Source organism: Megascapheus bottae, chromosome 1 (assembly GCF_031878675.1).
Source record: "Megascapheus bottae isolate mThoBot1 chromosome 1, mThoBot2.hap1, whole genome shotgun sequence".
NCBI lineage: Eukaryota > Metazoa > Chordata > Mammalia > Rodentia > Geomyidae > Megascapheus > Megascapheus bottae.
This window is the reverse complement of record NC_143509.1, coordinates 77,549,221-77,574,285: the sequence shown is the minus strand read 5'-3', so window position 1 is coordinate 77,574,285 and position 25,065 is coordinate 77,549,221.

Below are 25,065 nucleotides of genomic sequence, written 5' to 3'. Positions count from 1 at the left end.
CTCTCCATCCTAACAGCTGCTTAGAGGATAGTAAGGAAGCTACCATGCTGAGCAGATTTGAGGCAAAGAATGGAAAAATCCACTTCATTTCCAGGGTGAAGGGTCCCACATTAAAAGACCATAAAGCTAAAGTCATTTAAATAGTAGCCCCAGGGGCACATTAACTCTGCCTTTACAAAATGTCTGTTAATATAGATCTCAAAGACAAGTTGCTTGTCATTTTATCATTCATCACAGCATAGCAGAGTTCTTTTTAATTTGTTATCCTGCCTCAAACAGTTGTGTTTACTAACGCATGCATACATACACAACACACACAAACACAAAAGCACACGTTATATTAAATGAAGAGGGTAAATCACATACCACTGTATTTACATGTAGAAGCAACTATCAACATAAAACTGACAATTCACAGCTTTTGCATTTAAAAAAGTGAAGTGAAAATTTCATCACTGATTGCAGAAAAAAATAAGCTTTTAATTATTCTTTTACTGTATATATTGCTACAAATATTTTGAGTCTATAAAGTATCTGGATTGGTAATTAGGTTATCTCTATCATGGAAGTATATCTTAGAGGAACGAAATTTGGAATCAAGATTGCCCTTTGGGAATTCAGCTGTGTTAGATGACTGGCTGTGTGACAATTGTAACTATGTGGCAGCTTTTGTAGAAAAGTTCACACTGAGGCAGACTGGCAGATCCTGCAGCTGTCAGATGGATTTTTTTTTTTTTGAGCAATCCCTTGAGAGATTCAGTTTATGGGTGCTGCACTGTAACTGTAAACTACTTGGGAAAAGAGAAAGTGAGATTTAGAAATGTTTCTGGCAGCTAGGGGATCTGGTTTGAATGCCAAGTAGCAGCTGAGACAACTGGTAATAGCTTTGTATTCCTGGAGGGTAAAGGATTAGAAAAGAAAAAAAGAAGAAGAAAGAAAAAGGACAGAGATTAGCCAGCTTTTTGATGGTACACAATACAACACTTCTCAGCAACATCATTATCATTATTTTGGAGTTAAAAAAACTCAAAGCAGTATTTTCTAAAGAGAAACTAAAAAAATGCATGAGCACGGTTTTATAAAAGTGAAATTATGTGAATCTGAAGATGTAATATGCAAGCTACCAATGTCATATACAAATAACACCATGAAGTAGAGAATATCTGTTTTTATCTGGATTTAATTATTGTAGCAGTTTATACTGTGTGGATTTTAATATAGGCAAATTCATACAAGATTTTTTAAAACATGTCCCTAATATAAAAATGATAAAATCACTATATTTCAAGCAATAATTATTTGTTGAAATCACTGTCATTAAACATTTAGAGAAGTAGAACAGCATATAAGTTTTAGTGGAAAATAAAAGCAAAGGGAAGCAAAAATAAAGTCACTGACATCAAGCCATTGCCAGGGCTTGATCTCAGAACCTCAGGGTCTCACTTGGCTTGGCCAACTGGCACTATACCACTTGAAACATTACTACAGTCAGGCTTTTTTCAACCTGCCTTCAAACTTTGGTTTTCTGATTATCTTCTTCTGAGTAGCTAAGGTTGCATGGATGAAACACCAGTAGCCAATTACTCATTGACATTTTAAAATTTTAAGGGAAAAGTTAGAAATTATCTTTTTTAAATTCAACTGCAATGGACTTACAAATGCATTTGATATTTACAGATAGAATTTTTATTTTTTGTTAGTTTTAAGTGGTGGTGTTATTTTCTTATGATATAACTGACTTATCTAAGTAGATATAACTGACTTATCTAAGTAGAGAATACACATGGAATTTCTCATTGTGAGAAAAATAAAAATATTTCTTTTAAATCTATACTCTAGTTTTCAACTTACTCAGTTTCTTATTTTTTTCAGTTGTAGGACTTGAACTCTGGGCCTGAGTGCTGTCTCTGAGCATTTCAGCTCAAGGATAGCTCTACCACTTGAGCCACAGTGCCACTTCTTGTTTTCTGGTGATTAATTGGAGGTAAGAGTCTCACAGGCTTTGAACAACAGTCCTCAGATATCAGCCTCCTGGGTAGCTAGGATTACAGGCATGTCTTACTGGCACCCCCCCCAACTTTTTATAAAAATATTTTAATTAATTTAATTTTCCTACTTGCATATAAACTTCTTCAAACAGATTCACATAACCTCATGATTTTTTTCCATTTATGGTATCCATTCCAGGTTTTCTTCATAATTAATTATTACTTCAGATATAAGAAGTTAATCCAGCTATCAGCTAAGGCTAGAGCACCCTATTTGGAGCCAATGTTCATGGAATACAGTCTGATACGAGGTCTTTGTTTCAAACAAAGAATTAGCAAAACTTGTTATTGACTACACCTAAAAGTCTGAGCCAGAAAGGGCAAGACACCATCCATGCATTTATTCTGGCCATCTGTCTTTATCCTTTCTTTTTTCTGTATCTGATTGCCCCTGATTCCTGTAGCTCCTCAAGCAGTGAAGCAGCTGCTGGATTGTCTTCCTGAAGATGCTTAAGCCACAAGCCCGCAACTTCACAGTAAAGGAAATACTAATTTGTAAATATCATCACCCTTCAATCATTCTATGGTTGAATCATAATGAAAGCCCAGAGTAATTTGTAAACACACTAGCATACAGAAGTGGTCCCATTTCACACTTTTTCCTTCCATCTAAATAAAAGCAGTGCCCAGATGCTTGTGTAATTCTCACCTTAACCTCACACGTTTTCAAAATTACAAAGGGCAAAGGTGAAAAGAAAAAAATATATATTAAGGTAGTGTGATGCTTACCATAATGTGTCAGATTTCAAGTCATTTTCATCAAACAAAATATTTCAAAAATTTCTGTATTTTGACCTTGAAAATGTTTATTCCATCATGACCCATATCTCCAAAGCCATACAATTTTTTATTCCATGCTATCATTAATTTGGAAAATACAGTCCTAGAGGATTGGTGGTTAAATAAATAAATCAATAAAGCTATGACTCTAGACAATATTGCAAAGTGTCCCCTTTTTATCAAATTAGTACAATCATTTAAATGGACATGACATAAAATATTATTACATACACAGTAGAAGCCTAGTTGATGCCAATATAATTCTATTTAGGTTATTAGTAAATGACATAATGATTACTGATTATCATCCTTGCTTCTTACTTAAAAGAATTGGCTCACCGGAGCATAAGTTAAATACATTTACTCTTACAAAAGAAACTTGTGAAACAATTAGAAAGCAAGATTCCATAGAATACTCGTGGCTCATACCTGTAATCCTACCTACTCAGAAGGCTGAGATTTGAGAATCATAGTTCAAAGCCAGCCCTAGCTGAGAAGCCCATTGGATCATTATGTCCAATTAAACAGCAAAAAAGTGACAAGAGGAGGTGTGATTCAAATATTGAGTGGCAGCCTGGAGTAGGAAAAAAAATAAATGAGAATATGCTGGCACACATACCCATTCCCCCCCACATACACACAATCAAAAATAACAAAGATCATATTAACTGATCCTATACACAATAACACCATGACACATAAATATAAAGTAATAGATCATTCCTGTAACTTCACTCAAGGTTCCAAGGTTTACCAAATTTATTTGTTCCAAAACATGCCCCCAGCAGTCTGGCTCTACACAAGAATATACAGCCATTATAATAATACAGATATGATTTATACATCATGACACATACCCCATAATAACCTCAAAACATATATATATATCAAGATGTTACTGTATGTGTACTAATTCAATAAAATCATAATACACATACTATTATCTTTGATAAAGATAGATTGTCATATGTCATATTAGGAATACAATATATATTTTCTTATGGAAGGAAAATATCTTCCTTCCTTCCTTCCTTCCTTCCTTCCTTCCTTCCTTCCTTCCTTCTTTCCTTCCTTCCTTCCTTCCATCTTTCCTTCCTTCCTCTCTGTTTACTATCATCACAAAATACTACAGACTTTTAAAGGCTGTCATATTTTCCATAAGTGATCAAATAGAATTTTACAGCCCCTCTTTTGGTTCTCTGTGTGACTGCGTATAGCATCAAAAACTATTGCTTGTGACTGCACATTTAATCTGAAGCCAAAGCTCTCAACTACATAAACACAACTCAACAAGGACTAGCAAAGAGGTCTTTCCTGATGAAATATCTGAGTGATTCATCACATAAATGCTAACATTTCTCTTAAGATGCTACTCTTTCCAGTAAGAATTATGATTGTTACTCTAAAACATGTCTTAAAAAATGTCCTCACTTAAGCAAACAGTTTATATTTTAAAGAATGCAGCACATTTAAGGAGTCATATAACAACACAATAGAACATATTTTTAGAAATCATTTTATGAGCATTTTACTGCTGTATTTTGAATGCACTCATTCGAGTCTCACCTTTATAATCTCTGGCCAACAATATTTTTCCTGATTGTGAATTTGGGGTTGTAAAACATGTCTTTTGTATTTATTTTATAACTTGTTTGGATTAAGACAGCAATAAATTCCTTATTGACATTTTATAAAGAATTATAAAAGATAATTTTTCAAAGCTCTCACAAAACTTGTGCTTGAAAGCTAAGATTCAAAAATCTGTAAAAATTTAATTAATAAGGCTAAGCTTATTCTACTGAGTAAATATTGTAATGTTCATCTGTTTTACCTATGAAACCTCTGAATCCTTATTAATTTAATGGAGAGAGACCATAAACTGCATGAACAAACTAATGGAAATGAGACACCTTTTTTTTTCTTCATCATTTCCATGTATTATAGATAACAAAAATGGTGACCCTAACAAAAAGTAGGAAGCTAGATTATGTCATTCTGCATAAAGCTATCTAAAATAAGCAGGCTGATATAATGAGTGATTGTTGTCCTCAATGTACTATGCTATATCTCATTTCTTTTGCTGTCCCATGGTTATCTCATCTTGGTAGAGTATTTTACCTTGTTATCTGATATATTGGATATATGCTTATTTGGTTATTTGAAATCGGATAGGGAAAGGGGGGAAAACAAGATGAGGGGTGGGGATGAGGGAGGGAAAGGAGATAAAGACATGAGAAAGGATATCAATGTATGTGAAGTAATGCACCTTCTATCTGGTGAATATAATGTAACCTGTCTATTAATTACAATAAAAATGTATGAAAAATAAGCAGGCTGTCAAAATGTCACCTACTAATTATAAGATAAACATGTCTTTGCTCTGACTTAGCCATAAGATAGACTAAATACTTAAATAAAGCTTACATAGATATATAATTTAATGTCCAACTTAAAGATATATGCTCAAAATATTTTAATTTAGGGCTCAAAGATTTGATTCATTAAAGTATTATAAAAAGTAAAGTAGACATTTTAGCCAGTTTACTTCCTTGGCAATAATCCAAATGTAATTCTGAAAAACTCCTTTAGAAGTTATTCAGTAAAAGAAAATAGCCATTTTTTTATAATTTATGGGCCTACTGATGTTAATATATGATACAAAACATTACAGTAAAAACTTTTTAGTTTTTAGATTGAAAAAGAAAGACATGAGTTAAATATTTCCCTTTCGATCAAAGTGCCATGAACTTGAAAGGATTTGCAAAGTGAAAACAGGTGTAGTCATCTGTTGGAGTATTTTTAAAATTGTTTGACACATTATAATAGTGTGATCCAAAACTGAAACTTGACATTAGTGTAAGCATTGGAAAACTATAAATCACTTCAGACAGAACACAGTGGTCTTACCCTTTCTGTAATAGAAGGATTTTTGTAATGATGATATCATTATATATCAGCAAAGTAAAAAATAACATGAAGCTTACACAATATGATGAAAATTTAACTTTCTTCTTTTACATTGAATGTTACACATATTTCCCTATTAGTTGTGCATAAAGATTTTTGTTTAGCTTTGGAATATTTAGATATCTCAATTAAGGTTTCATGATTCTGAGCAACGGTTAAAAGTGGACTCACATGTATTAGAATTTTATAGATTTAATTGATGCATAATTACAATTTAAAAACAAGTAGTATAGAAGTAATACTATTTTTTGTCAATTTTGGGGCTTGAAATCGGGGTCTGGACACTGTCTCTGAGCTCTTTTTGCTCAAGGATAGTCATCTACCACATTGAGTAACAGAGCCTCTTCTCTTTTTCTGGTGGTTAATTGACTGTAAGAATCTCACTGACTTCAATTCTATTTCATTGGTCCTCAGGCCTGTGCTTGCGCCAGTACCAAGCTGTTTTGGTTACTATAATTCTATAATACAGTCTGAAGTTTGGTATTGATATTCCTCCAGCACTGTACTTTCTGCTAAGGATTGTTTGCTATACGGGGTCTTTTATCATTCCATATGAATTTTTGGATTGCTTCCTCTATTTCCTTAAAGAATGACATTGGGGTATTGATGGGAATTGCAATGAATTTGTAGATAGCCCTTGGCAGGATTGTCATTTTTACAATGTTAATTCTTCCAATCCAGGAGCATGGGAGTTTTTCCACTTCCTTAGTTTTGCTTTAATTTTCTTTTTAGGTTTTTAAAGTTTTCATCACGAAGGTCCTTTACATTCTTAGTTAATTCTTAAATACTTTATTTTCTTTGAGGCTATTGCAAAAGGAGTTGCTTTCCTGATTTCTGCCTCTCTCTTCTCATTGTTGGCATATGGAAAACAGTATGGCAATTCCTCAAAAGGCTAAATATAGAGCTCATATATGACCCAGCAATTCCACTACTTGGCATTTACCCAATCATCCAGAAACAAGGACATACTAAATCTTCAAGCACAACGATGTTCATTGCAGGATTATTTGCCATAGTAAAGATATGTAACCAACCCAGATGTCCATCAGTACATGGACATCGAGAAGATGTGGTACTTATACACAATGAAATTCTATGCTGCCATCAGAAAGAATGACATTGCCTCATTCATAAGAAAATGGAAAGACTTGAAAAAATATCATATTAAGTGAAGTAAGCCAGACTCAAAGGAACATAGGCTCAATGGTTTCCCTCATTTGTAACAATTAGTACACATCTTGGATTCTCTTAGCAGAGTATTACCATAGCTCAAACCTAGGTACATAAGGTCATATAAGATGAGACTGACTGAAAAGAACTCTAGGATATGGAAACAAGAGCTGTATCTAATGTAATTGTAATTCATAATGTACTATGTTATTTCTCTTCTCTTTTTTTGTCCTCAAGGTTAAGCGCATTTTTACTGTATCTGACTTTGTTACTGGTATATTGTACATTTATTTGTTTGTTTGTTTATTTGAAATAGGAAAGGGAAGGGGGTAAACAAGATCATTGGGATGAGGTGGGGACAAAACCATGAGAAGGGGTATCAATGTGTGATAAGTAATGCACCTACTACTTAAGAATGTAACTGTAACCCCTTTATATAGCATCCCCATAATTAAAAAAAAAAGAAAAAAAAGGAATCTCACAGACTTTCCTGCTCAGGCTGGCTTTGAAATATTATCCTCAAATCTCAGCCTCCTGAGTATCTAGGATTATAGGGATGAGACACCAGTTTCAGACACTAATTTTGTTTTTGTAAGAAAAAAATGACTGTTCCACATAAATGTCAAGAATTTCATTTTCTAAAGTTGCTTTCTTTTTCTAGGAATTTGTGTATGTGTGTGTGTGTGTGTGTGTGAGAGAGAGAGAGAGAGAGAGAGAGAGAGAGAGAGAGAGAGAGAGAGAGAGAAAGAGAGAGAGAGAGAGTGTGTGTGAAAAGTCATGCTTTCTTTCTCCCCATTGTCTCATACTAACACAATGGTTATAAAAATAATCCACGTGGGGAGAATAGTATAGAGTACATTGGATACTGGTTCCTTCCCCTGATCTCTCACTAATGCTGTAAATCTAAGTATGACTTTTCAAAGCTTATCAAGCATAAGGGCCGGAGAAATGACTTAAATAGTGAACAAGGAAACCCTACTACCAGAACAAAAAAAGAGCAATCATAGGGCTGGGAGTTTGGCCTAGTGGCAGAGTGCTTGTCTAGCATGCACGAAGACCCAGGTTCGATTTCTCGGTACCATATACGTAGAAAAAAGCCAGAAATGGTGCTGAGACTCAAGTGGTAGAGCTCTACCCTTGAGAAAGTCCAAGGACAGTGCTTAGGCCCTGAGCTTAAGCCCAGCATTGTCAAAAAGATAGCAATAATTGCTCATAATAGCTCAAATATGAATTGGATTGTGGTACAAGTAAGAAGAGTGAATTAGGGACTGGATGTGGACCTCAAGTGGAGGAGCACTAGTTGTGAACCAAAAAGCCCAGTGAGACTGAGACCCTGAGCTCAAGATCTAGTATCAATACACACACACAAAACACACTTACACATATACAACAAATTTTATATACTTATTACTGTCTTATATAGAATTTTTAACATCAGCTAAAATAATTAATTACTAGAGATATTCAACTAAGTGATTCTCCTTAGGTTTCTACAAAGATTACCTGAAAACTTTACTCATGGCCTACATAATATATCACATTCCAAAAGAACATTGCAAAAAAAATAGCCATTAATTTTGTTGATGTTTACCTGTTTCTTAGTTCTTTCAGTCCTTTTAAAATTCTAATTCCCCTTCAGTCAGGTAATTTCATGTTACCAGAATAAAACTCAGTAACAGATATGTTTAATATTGGACTTTCCTGATTCACAGACACTAACAATACATTATTTTTTTCTTATTTCTAAGTAATCTCTTCCTATTATAAAGTTTTCAAAATGTGCTCCCATTTTGTAGGCTGAAAGTATCCAGAAAATCCTCTAGTAAGAAAATGTGTAGCAAGATGGTTGAGGTGGCTCGTGCCTATAATCCTAGCTGCTCAGGAAGCTAAGATCTGAGATTCAAGGTACAAAGCTAGCCCAGCACAAGAGACTCTTATCTCCAATTAACCTCTAGAAAGCCGGAAATGGGGCTTGGCTCAAGAGTAGGGCCGTATCCTTGAACTGAAAAGCTCAGGAACAGCATCCAGGCTGAGTTCAAGGCCATGACCCACCAAAAAAGAAATAAAAAAATATCCAACAGATACATGAAGAAATGCTCTATATCTCTGGCTGTAGAAGAAACGTAAATCAAAACAACACGGAGATTCTAATTTACCACAGTTAGAAGACCCATCATTTAGAATACAAACATTAATAGATAACTGACATGGAGGTGGGCAGAAAGGAACTTTAGTACTCAGTTGTGGAAATGTAAACTTGTTCAACTTCTCTGGAAAGCAGTATGGAGGGTCCTCATGAGCCTAAATTTAGAACTGCCTTGTGATCCAACAGTTCCACGGTCTGATATTTATCCAAAAGATTACTAAGTAGGATACAGCAAAGCTGCCAGTGCATCATATTTACTGCAGCACTTTTCACAAAAATGGAACTAGCCCAGATGTCCCCCAAGGAACTAATGGATCAAGAAACTGGTATATATCTGCAATGAACTTTTATGCATCCATTAGAAGAATATTAAGTTATTTGTAAAGAAATGGGAGGACCTAGGGAAAATAATGTGAAGTAAGTCAGACCCAGAGAAACAAAAGTTTCATGTTTTTCCTCATATGTATAATCTAGACTTTGTTTATAAATATATGAGTAAAAATGTAGGATGGTAGGCAAGTGTACCCAAAGGTATTCATTGAATTCTTTAGAAAGACTAAATCAGAGTTTAATAAAATAACTGAGCTTTTGAAAGTGCCAGGAAGGGGACAAGATGAGCCCGGAGAGATGAGTGAAAACAAAATGGGAGAAATGTAGCCAGAAAATTGATATATAGCCTGAAAAAAATAAGAAAACTGAGGGAAGGGATGGTGGAAGGGATGAAGAGAATTGTTGGAAGAGGTGACATGGATCAAGCTGCATTATATTTGTAAACTACTTTGCTGAATGGCAACTTCATTGAACACTACTTAAAGATTATACATGTGTGTTATATATATATATATAAATATATATGCAGTTTCGTTTCATTTTCATTTTATTGTCAAGCTGATGTACACAGAGGTTACAGTTGCATACACAAGGTAGTGAGTACATTTCTGGTCAAACATTATTATACCCTCCCTCATTTTTCTCCCACTTTCCCTCCTTCCCAACTCCCTCCTCTCTCCGTCCCCCAGGTAAGTAAAGTTCATTTCCAAGATATTGTCTCATGAATATGACTGTTGCATTTGTACACCCTTTGTCCTTTGTCTCACCATTTTTTTGAGTGATAATTCTTGAACATTCTTAAAAACAGAACCAAAGGGATGAGCTTTTATTGTTAAATGGAGATCCTCATGCTTATTCATGAAAACATAGTCCTGCAAATCTCCTTGTTAAGCACTAATACTATTTTTAAATCTCCATGGTCTTTTTATTCAGTTCTCATATCTCTATCTATTATCTCATTATCCTCTTAATAGTTTCTTGAGAGCATCTAGGAAACTCTTTTCATCCCCAGAGGAAACGTCTGAACCTCAGGGAAGTTAAGCAGGTAGTAAGGTCATATAGCTAGGCCTTTGGAAGAGTTACACTCAACTCCAGATATAATGACTGCATATTTTTGAGCTTTTTACCATATTGTACTAGTTGGTGCTCTTTGTTAGAAAAAGAAACCATAAAATACAGTAAATAGGAGTGAAAAATAATGTGTATTCTCAGGCCTACAGCATAGGACCGAACAAAATTACTAAAAAGAAGAAGAGAGTTGATAGTATCTCGGAGTTATTACTTGGAGTTATTTGAGTTATTACCAGTCATTCCTAAGTCAAATAATTGATAAATGTTTGAATAGTCGATGAGAAGAAGGTAACAATTCCTTAAGAATAGTTATAGGGCAACAGGAGTTACATATTCTAATTGCTGTGTTTATAATCCACACGTCATTGGTGATTTCATTTTGACCAAACTATTTTTCAAACAACCTCCCTTCAAAATCATTCTGGGTACTTGGTTTTGTTATCTCTAAATGAGATTTTGGTAAAATGTATAACCCTTCTGGTCCATTTTCATTTCATTTATTCTTTCATTCAAATGCACTCAAATGTCTGTTAAATACTGTACAAGCACTTTTATTTATCAGTGAACAAAGACAAGAATTCCTATGAGCTAATTTTCAGGTTGAAGAAAGGAAGAAATAATGTCTACTAAAAAAAGTCAAACAAACAAACAAAACAAAAACAGGAGGAGATTCATATTGAGGTACAGGAGGTAGTGGAAAAATAGCAAATGCAGATAAGAAAAAGGAGAAAAATGTGGGCAAAATTCAGTACTTCTTACTGATCATGGTAATATTTATTGAAAGAGTGAGATTTATACAAGGGAAATTTGGCAAAACTGATATCTGGAAGAAAGACCTTCCAGAATACAATATCAAACACCTTAACAGAAGAGCATGTCTGGTATGTTCATATACTATCAAGAAAACAAGTTGGCAAGAAGATGACTGAACATGTGTAAATGATATATATGTAATATATATTTCATATATATGATATCATATATCTATGCATCTATATATGTGATAGAATCTGAGAGACCATGAGGACTATGTTCTGGATTAAGATTCTAATCTGAGTGAAATGAAGACATTAGCTATGTCAGATTTTTATAAGGACACTGGCAAAAGGTGATAACAGATCAACTACTGATAAACTGATAAGAACAACACGTTAAAGGCTATATCATCATCATGTGATAAGGATACAATATGTTTTATGCTGAATGTTAAACAAAGGAGGAATTGCTACAGAAGATTCATCTCAATCAACTGGAAGAACTGATTAAGGATTTTTTTCTGAAAATGAAGTGATATTTATTTTCAAATAAATGATATGTAGAGGGGCTAAAATTCATTTCAATTGTAAAAGTTTGCACGTTTGATCCATAACTCCCCCTGTCAAAAGATTCAAGATATTAGTTAGATTTTAAAACAGATTTAGGGACCAGGAGTTTGGCCTAGTGGTAAGGTGTTTGCCTAGCAGTGCTCAGGCCCTGAGTACATGCCCCAGGACTGGAGAAAAAAAAGATTTAGGGCTGAAAGTGTGGCCTCGTAGTAGAGTGCTTGCCGGCAGACACAAAGGCCTGAATTTGATTTCTTGATACCATGTACAAAGAAAAGGCCAGAAGTGCTGCTGTGGTTTATTTTTTTATTGTAATTAATAAAAGGGTTACATGATATTTGCCAGATAGAAGGTGCATTAATTCACATATATTGATACCATTTCACATGACTTGGTACCCATTACCCTCCCCTCCATCCCCCCCCCCCGTCTTGGTTTTCCCCCCTTCCCTATCCAATTTCAAATAACCAAATACAAATAAATCCAATATATCAGATAACAAAGTGAGATACTGTAACAATATGAGATAACCAAGGGCAGCAAAAGAGATGAGAGATAACAGTATATTAAGGACAACAATCATTCATTGTATGGCTTTTGTTTCAATATCCTGGAGGTCTTTTCAATTGGCTTCATACTATATGACCTATAGACACCTAATCTTTGACAAGGGAGCCAAAAAAATAGAATGGAAGAAAGACAGCCTCTTCAACAAGTGGTGCTGGCAGAACTGGTTAAGCACCTGCAGAAAACTAAAGTTGGATCCTTCTTTGTCACCCTGCACTAGAATTAACTCCAAATGGATCAAAGACCTGGAGGTAAAAGCTGACACACTGAAAACTTTACAAGAAGGAATAGGAGATACACTAGGCCTCCTTGGCACAGGTCGAAACTTTCTTAATAAGGACCAAGAATCACAGCAAATAAGAGAAAGGCTGGATAAGTGGGACTGCATTAAACTGCAGAGCTTTTGTATGGCAAAGGACATAGCTAGTAAATTAATTAGGAAGCCTACAGAGTGGGAGAAGATCTTCACCAACCAAACAATGGACAAAGGCCTCATATCTAAAATATATCAACAGCTGCTGTGGTTTAAATGGGAGAGTGCTAGCCTTGCGAAAATCCAAGGACAGTGCCCAGGCCCTGATTTCAAGTGCCAGGACTGGTGCGTGTGCGCACACACACACACCCACACACCCCCCCCCACACACACATGCACACAGATTTAAATTTGCAGCATTTTTCCATTTATTTAATCCACAATCACTCCAGCACACAACTCTGTGGCACAACAATTTTTTGGTGACTGCTTAATATTGTAGGGGTAAAAAAGCTTTATGAAACAGGAAAATAAATTAAGCTTTTTATCCCCTAAGAAAGATTCTCCTTTTATAAACTGCAGTATTATTTTCAGTTTCATATACTTTTACTTTAAAAAGAACTCCCACAGGAAGAAATTTCTGGAGGTTTTCCCAGATGTGTAGGGCTACAATTTCTGCTATGTTTACATCAACAAACTATGACACATCAGGTCCAGATTATGCAGTGTCCTAATGGCCTCCTTTATCTCTCTTTTGAGGTCTGACAATTTATCCTGTTCACTCCTTTTATAGGACCAAACTTTTTGACTGTGACCTATATCTGTGAATCATCACGCAGAATTTCAACTTTTCTTCATCACCCTGATATTTGCTGTGCAGCCTGTAATTCACCTAAAGGAGACAAGGCAGGGCAAGAACTTAGCATTCTGACCCATGATGCTCATTAACTTCAAGCCTGTGCCAGATACCCAGTACCTCCTCCTAGTACAGTTTGGTAGGGGAGGTGAGGAAAAGGAAGAAACGTATTTGTGATGGATTGATTTGAATCTTTCTCTTTGGGTGCCTACTATACAAAACTGAAAAGGGGACGTAGACACCAGGATAGGACTCTTTAGGCACACCATCAGCATATAAATATAATTTAAAATCCTGAGACTGAATAAGATCATAATTAGTTGGTTATTGAGGAAATGAGGTCCAAAATCTCAGCTCAGAGCTATGTGCATGGGAAGGGGTTAGTGACTGGGTATAAAGTCATGACTGCCATGATTTCCTTTAGATCAACCTAAGTCAATTTCTCCCGAGACATTTTCCAGAAAAATTAGGAACACAGAAAAACATTACAGGGTCATGTGGAGCTTTTTAAGAAGACATTGACAGCACGAACGTGACTGATTCATAGATAAAATGAGGTCCAGTCCCACACTTGGTTCTAACCAATCCAATCCAGTTCAGACACTTCTCTTTTAACCAATACATTATACTCTTCTTTCTGTCTGAAATTATAAGTTATAGGAATTCACTTGATCTTTCTGCTAGTCTGTTTCATTATTCTGTTATTAGTCCCCAAGTAAATTGTACTCAGTCTCTTCTAGCTGTGTCTGCATCTCTTTCATTTCTCATAGTACTTGGAGCTGGATCTTACAGTTCACAAACAAATTGTTCTAATGTAAAAGAGGAAAAAATGCCAGGGCTATTACAAATGAGAAACTAGTAAATTAGAAAGCAAATCAAGTAAATGAACTCCTGGAAATAAATTTTAAAGGACAAAGAAGGGAGAGGATAAACTATATCACATGCTATTGAGAGTGTCCACAATTTACACTAAAAATGGCAAATATTAATATGATTCAGGTATACAAAGAGCCATATTTTGTTCTAAAAATGTGTGGTCTAATTACCAAGCAGACAAACTAATTAATAAAAGGCCCTATGAGAAACTATAAATTATCTGTTACATCCTCTGCTTTCTCCGAGACTTAGATTTTTTTTTTCCAGGTATGGAGCTTGAACTCAGAAACTGGGCACAGTCCCTGGGCCTCTCTGTGTTCAAGGGTACTTCTCTAACACTTGAGCCACAGCACTACCACTGGCTTTTTGGAGAGGTTTATTGGAGATACCAGTTTCAAGGACTTTTCTTCCCTAGCTGGCTTCAAAACCAGATCCTCAGATCTCAGCCTCCTGAGTATTGAGGATTACAGGTATGAGCCTCTGGGGGCGTAGCTTGAAAGTAAACTTTAATAAAAGATATCATTCATTATATGTGAATTTGATTTCAATAGCACAATTCTCTCTGATATCAGTGACTACTGAAAATTAAGCATAACAGAATCATGTTCTTTTAGTCTCAAACAGAAGAAATTTTGTTGTAAAAATCTTTACCAATTTTTTCATTCTCTGAAATTTTAGAGGCGGTTCTTACATGTTCAATAGCATATTTCTAGTTGTGTCTCATTTCAGAAAGCTGGAATTCTCTCCTCATTATCTTTGGAAATATTACATAAGTGCATATTTTGAATTTTTATTCCTAAGATTAAAGCTAATAAGACCACAGCAAGACTTGATGCAACAGAAAGTATGTGCCAAATGTCAATCAATCATTTTCCAAACTGATCTTTTGTAGAAATTACAGATAAAATTCTTTTCTAAATGCTTTTTAAATATTAATACCAGAATTTAAAAATAAACTGACATTCTGACACCATTTTGGAGCAGAAATTCATACTTGGCACACAAACATTTGTGATTTTCTGACCCATTATAAATTCATGAAAAGCACAAAATATCAATAAGTTCTACATGACTAGATTCTCTATTGGAATTTTGGTGTATCACTTAAAAACATTTCTCAAACTTAATAATGTCTTGGCTCTGTCACAATTCATATTCAAGTTATTCTCAAAATAAAGAAAATGCCAAAGTCATACTTAATCTGGTACCACTACTAAGTAAAATTCATTAGGCATGCCTCAGAAAAATATGCAAATAACATCAACATCAGTTTCTTCTTTATTTTTCAGTTCTCTGATGTACTTGATGTGTACATATAGGATAGTAATTCAGGTGGTATAAATCTCAGCTTCTTTAGGAAGCCATATCTCTATTTAATGTCCTGTAGGTTTGTGCTCTTAGATGAATAGAATATGGGGGTTGTAAAGATATTTGTGGCAGGTCAAGAGCCAGAATTATCTCCTACAGCTAAATAGTATTTATTTTAAACCCTTGAATTAACTGAACATTTTCAGAGCTGTTTGGATAACTTCTCAGACTGCACTGACGAACTTAGTAAAATTAGTTTCTACCTGTTGGATAGAAAGGCTAAGAATGCTATAAGAAAATACCTAAAATTTATAGGGTAAATTGTTCTACTTTACAGTATCTCTCTTAATGCCTCCATAATTTAATTGTTGTATCCTTTTATCCAAATTCATGATACTTTTTATGGGAAAAGAATATCACTCAATGGGCTGGGATGTAGCTCAGTGGCAAAGCGCTTGCCTAGCAAGTGCAACATCCTGGGTTCAATCCCCAGTGCCAAAAAAAAAAAAAAAAAAGAAAAGACAAAAAAAAGAATATCATTCAAGGTAACTTGAATCTGTGTTCCTGGAGAAAGAACACTACTCAAATTTGGCTCATAATAAATTATTCCTTTAAAGCAGATTTGGTCTCTTAAGTGAGTAATTGGAATAACTCTCAAGCTATATAGTAAATTCTGTGAACATTTGATACAAGTGTTATTCAAAATATATGTGTTATTAAACTGCATTGGAAATTTAGTTCTTGGAGCGTCAATAGTTTATAAAATTCTGAGATAGTTGATGTCACATCACCACATTACTTTATTTGTTTATTTATTTAGTGTTTTTACTGTATTTTGTTGTTGGGGTAATGTTTAGATGGACTACAGTTACATTCGTCAAGCAGTGAGTGTGTCCATTACTTCTTGAACAGTGATACCCTTTCTCGTGCTTTTCTCCCACTTTCCCTCCTCATTCACCTTACTTTACATCTATCCTTAACTCTACAAGATTGGAAGATGGCATACACACTACCTCATATATTATTTTTCACAATATGTAAGAGACTTTAATTTCTATAGAAAAGAGCTAACGTGCTTAAACATGAGAATTTGACGAAACCTCAAAATTACTATAAAGAATTCATATGGGAGCAAAAGGGTATACAAATATTTTCCAAAGAGAAAGATGAAAGACTAGGGCAAATTTTGATATCCACAAGAAAGTCCAGCTACACTGAAATTAGCAAAAATGTTTTTCTCTTCAATTGAATGAACGTGTCAAATAACCTGCCAATCTCTTTCTACACTTCCAAGTAAAAATGGATAAGAGAATAAAACTTGGAATAAAAAAGCCTGCAGTCTGGGACAGTAGTTTGGCCTAGCAATAGTGTGCTTGCCTCCCATGCACAAAGCCCTGGGTTCAATTCCTTGGTTATTACATACACAGAAAAAGCTGGAAGTGGTGCTGTTGCTCAAGTGGTAGAGCCCTAGCCTTGGGAAAGCTCAAGACAGTGCCCATGCCCTGAATTCTAGCCCCAGGACTAGCAAAAATAAAGGGCACATGGTTTAACGCAGCTTAAATTGGACATTTTAAAGTAAAAGGTTATGGTATATATCTTCTCAAAACTTTGTCAGTGGCTCCTCTTTTACTAAAAATCCTCTTTACTTGGAGTGAAAGATAAACTTTACAATAATAAAAAAAAAGTAAATCCCCATCAAGACCATTTTAAGATTATGGATAAAACCCATCACTTCTTAGGTCAGTTAGTTTCACCCTTGTGAAATAAAGCACCTTAAAAGGGTCTTTAGACAATGCTTTTTTAATTGTGAACCTAATCTTCAATTATCCATTGTCAGCTGATGGATTTCCCAAGGCCTCATGACTTCATGACTCATCTCAGCTCCATTTGGTCTTTCATCCTTTTTCAGTCCAGACTGAGCCTGCTGCCTGACAGGGACAGGATTACAGGGAATAGTGAAAAGCTTTGAATTGACTGCATTGCTAGTTCCTTACCCACCCCAACCCCCGAATCATATTGTACAGTTTAGGGTCAGTACTGAGGATCAATACTAAAGTGTAGGGAGAAAGAAAGACTTAAATTAGGGTTTTTAATTAAATCATCCACATTTTCTCACTTTCTACTCCTTTTGTTTGAGGGCACTATCCAAATTATACCATATTAACAGAGTCACTCCCACATTAGAGTTTTAACTTAGCTGTTACGTTTACTACAAATCATTTTCCCTGGATAACTGACTTAGCTCATCATTTCCCCAAGTTTCTTATGCACTTTATTGTTATAATAAAAGTGATGTACAGAGGGATTACAATTATATAAGTCAAGTAAAGAGTACATTTTTTGAGCAATGTCACTACTCTCCGCCCCCCCCCCCAGTCTTAACTTCCTGCCCCTACCCACATGATTGTACAGTTAATTTTCAACTAGTGTCTACTGGGTATCACTGCTCCATTTGTTCACCTTTAGTTTTTCCTTTTCTGTGTCTACACTAACTTAAAGACAGATAGTTGAACAAACAAGACAAAGAAAACAAAAACAGCAACAAAAAATGTGCTATATATACACAATGGACTCCTACTTATCCATCAAAAAGAATAATATTGTACCATTCATAAGGAAATGGAAAGACCTGGAAAAAAGTGAAGTAAGTGAAGTAAACCACATACACAGAAACCTAGGTTGCATTGTTTCCTTCCCTTGTGGTGGCTAGAATATGCCTATAAATCGACAAGTAAGCACAGGAACTGGTTAAAAAAATACATGGAGACATGATAAATTATACAAGTCTCTTGGCCTTTCCCTGCAGTGAGAACAAAGGATATTCTTAAAAGAACGTAACTATGTACGTCTGATCATATAAAATAATATTTATAGAAATGAACTCCAGGAAATGGAAGCAGTGATTTTATTTTGAGCTATTTCTTCCATAATTCATCTTATTTTTTTTTTGCCAGTCCTGGGCTTGGGCTCAGGACCTGAGCACTGTCCTTGGACTTTCTCAAGGCTAGCACTCTACCACTTGAGCCTCAGCACCACTTCCGGCTTTTTTCTATGTATGTGGTACAGAGGAATCGAACCTGGACTGTGCATGGTAGGCAAGCACTCTACCACTAGGCCAAACTCCCAGCCCCTCATCTTAATTTTTTTTTATTTCCTATTTGTCTTTGCTCCATAACACATATGAACTTCTAAAGGCTAGTATGAATTATTTTGTCTCTTGAATTAGTATGTTTCTTGTGTGTTTCTTGTGTGTTTTCTTTGATACCTGTCTAGTGCTTGCTCTTCGCAACAAAATATAATTCATAAATTTTGGACATTTTGAATAATAATGTATTTCATACCATTAATATATGGCAATGGTTCCTACTATATCTAAGTAATCAATAGTAGGCATCAGTAATTATTTGTTAAATATGTTAAAACAGTGATATCACACATTGACAACTTAAATATGAAAAATATGAACTAGGTTTTGTGTATATATACATACTGTGTATTCTGTATTACATTCCTCATTTCAACACAATACAGTGTATTTCCTTATAAGGACATTGAATATACTATGTAATATAATAAGAAATTCAATATAAAATTTGCTAAAATTGAAATAAGAGCTCTGCTCATAAGCTAACATCTCTCAAAAAATATAGTCTTAATGTTGGGAAGAATATGCCAACCCAGTTGATCACTTTACTTACATCTTTATTCTAGTAATGGAGATAATTAAACTCCATCCAGGTAGTTAAGTGCAATTAAGAAAATCCAACAAAGTAGTATGAGAATCCATTTCTCTTATTCCAATTACTACATTCTTTTTTATCTCTGAAACAAAAAATATCAATATTCAAGCAAAATATATAATCATCAGATACTAGTAGGAAAAAAGAAGAAAGACCCCAAAGTTATTGAGTAATTTAAAGCAAAACACTTTCAAAATTACGTTTAGATTTACTAATTTCATCGAATTGAAATTTAATGGTTTTCTCAAAAAGAGCATAGATGAGGGCAGTTTAGCTTCTCAGGATGTAAAAATAATTATAAAGAATGTCTTCCTGAATCTCAATTTACAATCTTATTAAGCTATACTATTGGCTTTCATGAATCCATGGGAAAATCATTTTCACCATCAAAATGAGCATGAAAAAAATATACCAAGAAAGGGAAAGGTTGTATTTAATAATGTGAAGGAAGTAGAAGTTGTCTCTATAAGAGGATTTCTTTTCTGTCTGCTTTGCTATTGAATAGTTTCAAAGAACTCTGTTTTTTTTTTTTTTGCTTCTATTTAAACAACCAGAGGATTAATTTAACTCAGAGCAAAGCACCTAATTGTGGTCATGCTTTTACAGACTGAATTTTACCAGTAGAGTATAATTCTCCCACAGAGTTCTGCAGAATGAGAATCTGAGTCAGTGTTTTATATTACTAGCTTCTACCAGCAACAAAGAAATATGATACTCCCTCATTGCTGAAACTGAAGACCAGGAAGTTAATAATTTTGTGGCAAAGTTTATAATTTTCTTTCCCAAGCATTTTACTCTATGTCTTGTAACTTCCCCTCTCACTTCTGTGTGGGAAGAGATAAAATTCTAGCTGATGAAGGCTAAATGAATCTTTCTTGGTGAAAATTTTATACATTTATTGTGATTAAGGCCCATTTATTCCATTCACATTTCACTGGTAATGAATTAGTTATTAGGTTTTCTGTATGAATAGTGGCTAAGAGTTCAGAAAACTAATCATTTAGAGGTCAATGTTTATATAGTTTTAAGAATATAGAATCTGGATAGCTTAATTCCCTACTTTGCATCAATTAAGGAAACCTTCTTATACTCAGAAACCATTGCACCTCAGTGCTTTAAGTTAAAAATAGAATTTCAGCACTATCAGCACAATTTCTCATGCTGAAAGTTAATTGCATGATCATTAATCAGATTTGTTAAGGCTTGAATTGATATGCTATAGTAAGAGGACATGAGGAATCCTTCAAACTGTAATCAGACTGTTCTTATTTTAAAACAATCCATTGTTTAATCAATATAATTTGGTTAACTAAATGAAATGGTAGGATTCTTTACAATCATTATATATGAGGATATTAAAATTTCACTTTGTAAGTACATCAATATTTTGTGGTAATTAGTTTCTTAGTTTTAGGAACTGGTAGATTTTCCTTTTTCCCCCCAGTGGTCTGCATTTTTATTTGAAGAACTCTACTTCCTTTCTAGCCAGTACAAATCTTATTTAAATGCAGATAATAGCCTGAAACATGCTGCTTCAACATGAAATTTTCAACAAAGGGATTTAAGTATCAAAAAGAAAAAAATGAATCTTAGTTTCTCAATTAAGGAGTTTTACTACATTGTGATAGTTTATGGATTCCTTGGAACTACTTTATTCAACTATATTTCGTGCAATTTAAATATATAGTATAATATAATTACTATGAATTATATAAAAAGGAAAATAGACAACGGGATTTGCAAGTCATCGAAAAAATGAACATAATTTTACATCTCAGTCATTGGATACTTTAACAAAAACAAAACAAACAAACTTTAAAAAATATTGCTTTAGGCTTCATGCTGACCTTACCTTCCACAATTCTTTTGACTTAGCCTCATAAATTATGAGATTACAGGTGTTTATGCATTATCTGGATACTACTAAGTTAGTAAGTTAGTAAGTTGCCAAAAAAGTAACTCATGAAAAGTATATGTTTTTCAAATTTTATAGAATAATGAAATGACTTCCTAATAGAGAGATAAAGCTCTCTCTAACATATTTAAAATCTAAGTGACACAAAAAAGATGAAATAATTTCACCAAAGATTCAAAAGACTAAATGTTTCCTCAGTACCACAGTGGGCCAGGCAAGGAAAGCATAATGTTTTAAATCAAAGTCTTGCTAAACTCAGATATTGAGCTCCTAACCTATATAACCTCTCAGTTTTGTATGTTAGGTACCAATGGCTAACACCTCTAATCCTAGCTCCTTATGAGGCTGACATTGGAAGGATTATGGTTGGAGGCTGGCCAAAGAAGAGCAATTTACAAGAGCCTCAGGAGCAAAGCAAGATAACAAGAAAGCCCAGAGAAAGGAAGATTTTTACTAACTACATATCAGACAAGAAAGTTACATCTGATATATATATAATATATATATATGGCTCAATAATTATACTGCTCAACTTAGAAAAAAATCATATTAAGTGAAGTAAGCCAGACTCAAAGGAACATAGGCTCCATGGTTTCCCTCATTTGTCATAATCAGTAGAAACCTTGGGCTCTCCTAGCAGAGATTTACAATAGAACAAAACATAGATACATGAGGCCATACAGTATGACGCTAAATGAAAGGACCTCCAGGATATAGAAACAAAAGCCATATAATGAGTGATTGTTGTCCTTAATGTACTATGTTATCTCTCATCTCTTTTGCTGTCCCTTGGTTATTTCATATTGTTACAGTATTTCACCTTGTTATCTGATATATTGTATACATACTTACTTGGTTATTTGAAATCAGATAGGGAAGAGGGGAAAAGATGAGGGGTGGTTTTGATTTGCATTTCTTTTATGACCAGAGATGTTGAGCATTTCTTCATGTGTCTATAGGCCATTTTTGTTTCTTCTTCAGAGAAGACTCTCTTTAAGTCTTTGGCCCATTTTTTAATGGGATGGTTGTTACTCTGGAGATTAGTTTTGGATTGATTCAATATTTTGAGCTGATGATATAGTTTAAATATGAGGCCTTTGTCTGTTGTATGGTTGATGAGGATCTTCTCCCACTCTGTAGGCTTCCTAATTAGTTTACTAGCTATGTCCTTTGCCATAAAAAAGCTCTGCAGTTTAATGCAGTCCCACTTATCCAGCCTTTCAAAACAACTCTAAGATTCCACCTCACTCCAGTTAGAATGGCCAGGATCAAGAAAACTAATAACAACAGATGCTGGAGGGGATGTGGCCAGGAGGGATTACTACTACACTGTTGGTGGGAGTGCAAAGTCATTCAACCACTATGGAAAGCAGTATGGCAGTGCCTCAAAAGGCTGAACATAGAGCTTCCCTATGACCCAGCAATTCCACTACTTGGCATTTACCCAATCATCCAGAAACATAGACATACTAAATCCATCAGCACAACAATGTTCATTGCAGCACTATTTACCATAGCAAAGATATGGAACCAACCTAGATGTCCCTCAGTTGATGAGTGGATCAACAAGATGTGGTATTTGTACACAATGGAATTCTATGCAGCTGTCAAAAAGAATGACATAGCCCCATTTGTTAGGTAATGGAAAGACTTAGAAAAAATCATATTAAGTGAAGTAAGCCAGACTCAAAGGAACTTAGGCTCAATGGTTTCCCTCATTTGTCATAATCAGTAGAAACCTTGGGCTCTACTAGCAGAGATTTGCAATAGAGCAAAACCTTGATACAAAAGGCCATATAGTAGGACGATAAATGAAGGAATCTCTAGGATATAGAAACATAAGCCATATAATGAATGATTGGTGTTCTTAAGGCACTATGTTATCTCTCATTTCTTTTGCTGTCCCTTGGTTATCTCATATTGTTACAGTATCTCACTTTGTTACCTGATATATCAGATATATTTGTATTTGGTTACTTGAAATTGGATAGGGAAACGGGGGATGAGGGGTGGGGGTGGGGGAAGGGAAATGGGGGCCAAGACATGTGAAAGGGTATCAATGTATGGAAATGAATGCACCATCTATCTGGCAAATATCATGTAACCCTTCTATTAATTACAATAAAAATATATGAAAAAAAAAGAAAAGATGAAGGGTGGGGGTGAGGGTAGGGAAATGGGGACAAAGACATGAGAAAGGGTATCAATGTTTGTGAAGTAATGCATTGTCTATCTAGTGAATATAATGTAACCCTTCTGTTAATTACAATGAAAATATATGGAAAAAATAATAATTATTATACATCCCACAAGTAAACCCTCAGAAAAATTAGCAACCCAATGAATAAATGGGCTAAAGATTTAAAGAGAAACTTCTTAGAAGAAAAAATCAGAATAGCTAATAGACCCACAAAAATCAACATCTCTGAACATAAAAGGAATCAAAACAACACTGGGTTCCACCTCACCCCAGTTAGAATGGCCACTATCAAGAAAACTAACAATAACATGCTGATGGAGATATGGCCAAAAAGGAACTCTACTAAATTGTTGGTCAGAAGGTAAACTTGTTCAACTATGCTGGAAAGCATTATGAAGATTCCTGAAAAGATTAAACCTAGAGCTACCCTATGATACAGCAATTCCACTCCTGGGCATTTATCGAATAGGCTACCAAAAAATGACACACTGAAGCTACCATCACAGCCATGCTCATTGCAGCATTGTTTACCATAACCAAGATATGGAATCAACCCAGATGCCTCTCAGTGAATGAATGGATCAAGAAAATGTGGTGTATATACACAATGGAATTTATGCTTCCATCAGAAAGAATAACATTGTCCTATTCATAAGTAAACTGAAATATTTAGAAAAAAATATATTGAACAAAGAAAGCCAGACACAAAGAAACATAGGATTCATGGTTTCCTTCATTTGTTGTAACTCGAATATGATAACCAGTAAACACACTGGATGATAAAAGATTTAAAAAATTACACTTGGACATTATACACAATAAGACCAAAGAAAGGTAGTCTTAAGAGATATTCTTATTACAAGGGTTCAATAGCTAAGTGCATATGATCATATAAAATAAGGTTCATAACAATGGACTCCAAGAAATGGGTACAAGAGCAGTTTTTTTGTTGTTGTTATGTTGCTTTTTGGTTTTTGTTTGTTTGTTTTCTCCTCACCATTTTTGATTTCTGTACCTTTTGTCTTGCATGTAAGTTCATCTATTTGGGGGAGGGTAATGGGGAGAACAGAAATGATGAATGATAGGACAAAGGGTGAGCAAAACAGCAAAGACACTCACTGGACACTGCTGAAAATGAACTATACAATTTATGAAGGAAGAAGGTCCAGAGGGAGGGAGAAACTGAGGGAAAATGAGGGAAGAGGTGACATTGTTGAGAAAGAAATGTATTCATTACCTGACTTATTTAGCTCTAATCCCTCTGTACATCACCTTTACAATAAATACTAAAGAAAAAATTAAACTAAGGAGCAAATGGAATAGTGCTAGAGGTGTGGCCGAAGTGATAGAGTGACAGTCTAACAAAAGCAAATTCTTGAGTTAGAAGCACAATCTCACCCCCCCCCCAAAAAAACAAAGAAATTGTTAACAAAAAAATCTCTTTTAACCAAATATTTGAAATATACATATAATATATAGATATATTGTTATAACAAAATTGATTTGCACATTCATT